At 38.1% G+C, this 6,493-nt stretch overlaps 1 non-coding gene across 1 annotated transcript; it reads left to right on the forward strand.

The window, feature by feature from the left end:
• Window positions 1-3,822: 3,822 nt before the first annotated feature.
• On the forward strand, window positions 3,823-4,038 carry LOC115293000. The gene has a single exon (XR_003909278.1). It is a non-coding gene; the product is annotated as a small nucleolar RNA U3 (small nucleolar RNA).
• Window positions 4,039-6,493: the final 2,455 nt, after the last annotated feature.

Below are 6,493 nucleotides of genomic sequence, written 5' to 3' on the forward strand. Positions count from 1 at the left end.
TTATCTCTACAACATTTCATCAGAGATAACTTGGCTAGACACAGAATTATCCAGCTTGCTGTAGTTTGCTTTCTTAAAGCTTAAACTGGTTATCTTATCAAATTCCATGGAATCTTTGGGATACACTCCTTTTTCAATTTCCAGATGAATTTCTTGTCATTTTGGATTTACCATCATTCATACCCCCTTGTCACTAACTAGCTTCAAGCCCCGTCTGTGTTCTGGATTTGAGGGTTTATTTTCTTTGCACTCTTCTGCTGTCACTCTAGTCACCATTCTCATCATCTGATACCTAGATTGTCTCCTTAGAGCACACCTCAAGTGCCATGATTTACCCAGATTTTAGTGATTGTCCATGATGTTTCTCATCCTCTTGAAGTCTCAGGTCTTAAACCTCACAAATGATTCATATCAACCATCATTTAAAAAAATTTTTATGTTTTATTTTATATTTGAGAGAAAGAGACAGAGAGTGCAGGAACAGTGGAAGGACAGAGAGACAGAGACAGAATCCAAAACAAGCTCCAGGCTCTGAGCTGTCAGCACAGAGACCAATGCCGGGCTCAAACTCATGAGCAGTGAGATCATGATCTGAGCCAAAGTCGGACACTCAACTGACTGAGCCACCCAGGTGCCCCAATATCTAACCATTTTTTAAGACCAAGCATCTCTATCATTTAACACAACTAAAGCATGACTGTAGGGATTAAGAGAAGCAGGAGTGAAATGCCACCATTTCACTTATTTTGGAAAACCTAAAATCATTATTTGCTTTTGTTTTATGATCCTTCAAATTTTAGTATCATTTTGACTGACTATAATGACTATCAATTTAGGATTTGACATTTAACTTTATTTTTGGTATTTTTACAAGGTTTGCTGTACAATTTTATATATGATTTGGTTATTTAGGATTTATCTCTTGAACATAAAAATTGACATATATGAAATAGCCTTTATATAAAGTATGTCAAAATAAGCTTAATGGACCACAATAATTGTTGGCACAATCCAACACAGTTAGAGCTATAGCTGGCTGAGACCAGTGTCAAGCTATAGCCACCACCTGAGAAATACTTTGCTTTTATTCTGCCTATATTATGATATCTGAAATCAAGGGTTTATCAAAGCTATTAGTGAAAATAATATCTAATTAATAATCTAATTTATGTCACCTTAATCTAAAGCAAAATGGTTAAATGCAAAACCTCTAGATTTCTACATTTAGAAAACCTAAAGTACTTTTAGAACAGTCTAGGACTTTCTAGAACTTAGGACCCAGAACCTTGAGATCTAGTATGGATTGTCAGGAATACTAACTGCTATAGATATATGTCCTTGAGCAGTAGCTTCAAACTTGGTTCTACAAGTTTCTAGAATTCTTTGAATACAACTCCAAAACCTCATTTCAAATGGGAAAACTATTCCAAATTATTTATAAAAATTTTGGCTTAAATTTCTTTTTTTCTTAAGCAGAAGCACCAGTCAGTATGACAGTTAGTGCTGATACATAGGGGCACATGTACCCCAATATTCATAGCAGCACTGTCAACAATAGCCAAAACATGGGAAAAGCCTAAATGTCCATCACCTGATGAGTGGATCAAGAAGATGTGGTATATATACACAATGGAGTACTATATGGCAATGAGAAAGAATGAAATCTGGCCATTTGTAGGAAAGTGGATGGACCTTGAGGGTGTCATACTAAGTGAAATAAGTCAGGCGGAGAAGGACAGATACCATATGTTTGCACTCATAGGTCTAACAGAGAACAGGAGAAACCTAATGGAGGACCATGGGGAGGGGGAGGGGAAAAGAGAGTTAGGGAGAGAGAGGGACGCAAAACCTGAGAGACTATTGAATACTGAAAACGAACTGAGGGTTGAAAAGGGAAGGTGAGGGGGAAGAGACGTGGTGGTAATGGAGGAGGTTACTTGTGGGGAAGAGCACTGGGTGTTATATGGAAACCAATTTGATAATAAGCTATTTAAAAAACAAAAGAGGTACAAGGCAAGGCTGACATTCTGTTTAACAACATCAGCAAAGGACTAGCAATATCACCTTTCCTCTGTCAAATATGTTTATTTTTTTAAACAACATCTGTGCAAGAATCACTAACAGTCAATGAGAGGTTGAATTATTTGGACAGCAAGTTTCTTATAATCCTAAGATTTTTATGATCATACCAAAATGTGTTTAAAAACTATAGCAGCCGTTGTGCCTGGATGACTTAGCCAGGTAAGCGTCCAATTCTTGTTTTCGGCACAGGTCATGATCTCGTGATCTGTGAGTTCCAGCCCTGCATCGGGCTCCATGCTGACAGTGCAGAGCCTCCCTGGAATCTCTCTCTTCCTCTCTCTCTGCCTCTCCTCCATACTCTCTGTACCTCAAAAAAAATAATTTTTTAAAATTGAGGAAACAAAACAAAACTATAGCAACATAGGGATGCCTTGGTGGCTCAGTCAGTTAAGCATCCCACTTCAGCTCAGGTCATGATCTTATGGTTCTTGAGTTCGAGCCCCAAGTCCAACTCTGTACTGACAGCTCAGAGCCTGGAGCTTGCTTCGGATTCTGTTTTCCTCTTTCTCTGCCTGTCCCCTGCTCATACTCTGTCTCTTTAAGATAAACAACCATTAAAATAACAAACAAACAAAAAACCCTACAGGAACACAAAAGGACCACACACACATTCAGACACATCACACTTCCCACATAAAACTAAAAAGCATACATATTCTTCATCTATCTACTATTTCAATTACAGTAGAAATAGGGTTCTTTTTAGAACCCAAATAAGCACACAGTTGTTAGAATTTTTTCAAACAAATCCAGAATGCAAATGAAAATATCAAAAACAAGAGTGTTAATTAAGAGATCAGGCTATTCTTCAGAATACAATACATGAATGTAGGCTGTGCATTGCATAATTGTACACATACATACACCCGCTATCATGCCAGGGGCCTCAAGAATCCTGTGCATTCAGCTTGTGCAATTTTCTCGGTATTGAAGTTTTGTCACTTCTGAATATCTCCTGCTGTAGAATGAAGGGTATAACTTGGGTCCATCGATGGAGCTGAGAGATGGATATCAACTAAAATGCATCATCACCAAATACATTTGATATGGAAAGATGCCAAAAGATGGCTTGTTAACAGAAAAGAAAGTGGTACACCTTTTTTCCTACCAAATTCTGATTAAAAAAATGTAAGATGTGCAATATTTGGGGAGAATTTATTATGAGTTGATGAGAACATGTTGAGTAGGAATGAATAATGAATAACTCAAAGGGATTTATAGTCACAGCTTGGAGCGTAGCAACAAAAACTAAAGTTCAGCAACACCAATCCCAAAGGAAATGGTAGCTGAAGGAATAGAAGTTGTCACTCTCGTGAAATAAAATAGTTGCAAATGCAGATGGATTATTAACTAATATTGACTCTTGTTCTGAAGCTGTCAGAGCTTTGCTATGCAGCACTAAACAGCTGGGAATGTTCTGTCCAGAAGCCACTAGGAGAATCATTCTAGTTGGGTCGAAATGCAAAAGCCAAACATTTGCTAAGGACATAAGAGCCATATGTTTGCTTATGGGTCTCACACACACACACACACACACAAAATGAACACCATTTTTTTTAGTCTACTATATTTGTTTCTTTAATTCATTAAATACTTATTAGGTGCTTACAAAGCGATAGGTACTATGGCATCTCAGCAATTGACAAGTAACACACAATGTTGCTGTTATGGACATTGCAATCTAGAAAACACTGAATTGATCATTTAACATTCTCTATAAAAAATGTAAAAAAAAAATAAAAGACTCTACATTCAGGGATCATTTCTACTGCTTGTCATTGGAGAAGTTTCTCTTAACATGTGCAGTACTGGAAACCACAAAGAGGATGTGCAGGGTGCTTTCGAGAATGTGAAGCTCATTCTGGGGTGTTGCTTCTGCAGCTGCCCTTTGCCACTGATGATCTTTCTTCCCTCTTTTGGAAGAGCAAGAGGATAGATAAACCATTTGAGTGTGGAATAAAAGTCAAAGAAACAAAGACAAGATAAGACCAAAAAATAGCCCTTGTTGATTAGGACAGGTTGACTATTGTAAAAATAGATCTAAAGATTTAAGGGCCCAGGGGCACTTGGGTGGCTCAGTAGGTTAAGCCTCTGACTTCGGCTCAGGTCATGATCTCACGGTCTATGGGTTCAAGCCCCGCATTGGGCTCTGTGCTGACAGCTCAGAGCCTGAAGCCTGCTTTGGATTCTGTGTCTCCCTCTCTCTCTGACCCTCCCTTACCTACACTCTGTCTACCTCTCTCTCAAAAATAAACATTGAAAAAAAATTAAAGATTTAGGAGCCCAACTTAATGAAAGTTTATATCTCATTCATATTTCATTCTTGGGCAAGTCATTTGGGCTTTAATTAAAATATTTTATATACAAAATATTGTAAAGTGTTTCATACAGCAATTTCCTTTTCTGTCCAGGTTTAGGTTTATCACAAAGACTATATTTCCTTTGGTGAAATATCTGGGTTGAAAATTTGAATAATAGTGGTCTTCCTCAAATAAGGATCTGACACAGGAATGACTGGTTATTCAAGAAATGAATTTTGAAATTACATTGGATTGTACTAACATGAGAAGAAATCTAACAATTAAAAAAAAAATTGTAATACCAAACCCAATCTCTATTTTCATTTTAGAATTTCTGATTGGGGAGGGGCACCTGGCTGGCTCAGTCCATTAAGAATCTGACTTTAGCTTAGGTCTTGGTCTTGTGGTTCATGGGTTTGAGCCTCACTTTGGGCTCTGTGCTGACAATGTGGAGCCTCCTTGGGATTCTCTCCCTCTCTCTCTCTCTGCCCCTCCCCAACTCACTCTGTCTCTCTCAAAATACATAAGTAAACTTAAAAAGGAATTTCCTGGCTGACTGTCTGGGTGACTTAGTAAGTTAAGTGTCTGACTCTTGGTTTTAGTGAGGGTCATGATCTCATGGTCTGTGGGATTGTGCCCCACATCGGGCTCTGCTCTGACAGCGTGAAGCCAGTTTGGAATCCTCTTTCTCCATTTTTCTCTGCCCCTCCTTTGCTCTCTCTCTCTCTCTCTCTCTCTCTCTCTCTCTCTCTCAAAATAAATAAATCAACTTTATTAAAAATTATTTCCTAATTTTTGAGGATAAGAATATGTTTATAATCAAAAGTATTTGGTCTTAGACACTTCTAGATTACCAATGTCATATTATATTGTAAACAGATGATTTTATTTTTAATTGTGAGATGAAGTATGGAGAACTGTTGGGGAGACCAAGTTACAGAGAGTAAGTAATGCATCTAGAAATAGATCATAGCTTCCTTGCTCCAGTTTTCCTCAAATCACCAGTAAATGCATGTCTTGGTCATTTCATCTTCTCTTTTAATCTTATATATCTATTTACAACACTCATCTTCATAAATATAGCTAGCCAAACTCATGGATGAATTAGAAGTCTATATGGAAATAAGGGATATACAAGTAGTAAAATAAACAAAAGTTCTATTTTGGTAGACTCTGTTACCATTCCATTTCATACGTGCTAACCTATTTTCTTTATTTGAGGAAGAAATATCCTTGGACTGAACATTTAAAAAGTAAAAATCATGATCAGTTGACCATTTTTCTCTGTCCCCTCCCCAGCCACTTATTTTTAATGTTTATTTATTTTTGAGATAGACAGACAGACAGACAGACAGAGTGTGAGTGGGGTGGGAACAGAGAGACACACACAGAATCTGAAGCAGGCTCCAGGTTCTCAGCTCTGAGCTGTCAGCACAGAGCCTGATGCAAGCCTCGAACTTCTGAACCACGAGACCATGACCAAGCCAAAGTCAAATGCTTAACCAACTGAGGCACTGGGTGCCCAAAGAGACTTCTTTCTCTCCGGCAGCTTGGCATAATCCTATGATCCCTAACCGTATCCTGGACAATGAGACCTGAGTAGTAGTAGTCAACCTTGGGTTTCTAGAACAAGTCCTTTTTTTTGATAAAGGGACAGCTACAGCTAGAAAAAGCCAAGAGTTCCTCACCTTTCCCCATCTTCATGTTTTGAATTTGTGTTAGTTTTCTAGGGCTTCCATAACAAAGTATTACAAACTAGGTGGCTTGAGCAACAAAAATTTAATGTCTCACTGTTCTAAAGGATTAGTAATGTGAAGTCAAGGTATTTGCATGGTTGGTTCCTTCTGAGGTCTATGAGGGGAAGGATCTGTTCCAGGCCTTTCTCCTTGGCTTGCTGACCACTGTCTTCTCCCTGTGTCATGACATGTTATCTTTGCTGAATGCATCTGCTTCTGTGTCCAAATTTCTCCTTTTTATTAGGATACCAGTCATATTGTATTAGTCCTTAATCTCCAAAAATCCTATCTTTAAAGGGGTCACATTTGGGGGTACTTAGAGTTAAGACTCCAATTTTTTTTTTGGTGGAGGAGTGGAGAGTAACACAATTCAAC

This window comes from Suricata suricatta, chromosome 5 (genome assembly GCF_006229205.1).
Source record: "Suricata suricatta isolate VVHF042 chromosome 5, meerkat_22Aug2017_6uvM2_HiC, whole genome shotgun sequence".
NCBI classification, from domain to species: Eukaryota; Metazoa; Chordata; class Mammalia; order Carnivora; family Herpestidae; genus Suricata; species Suricata suricatta.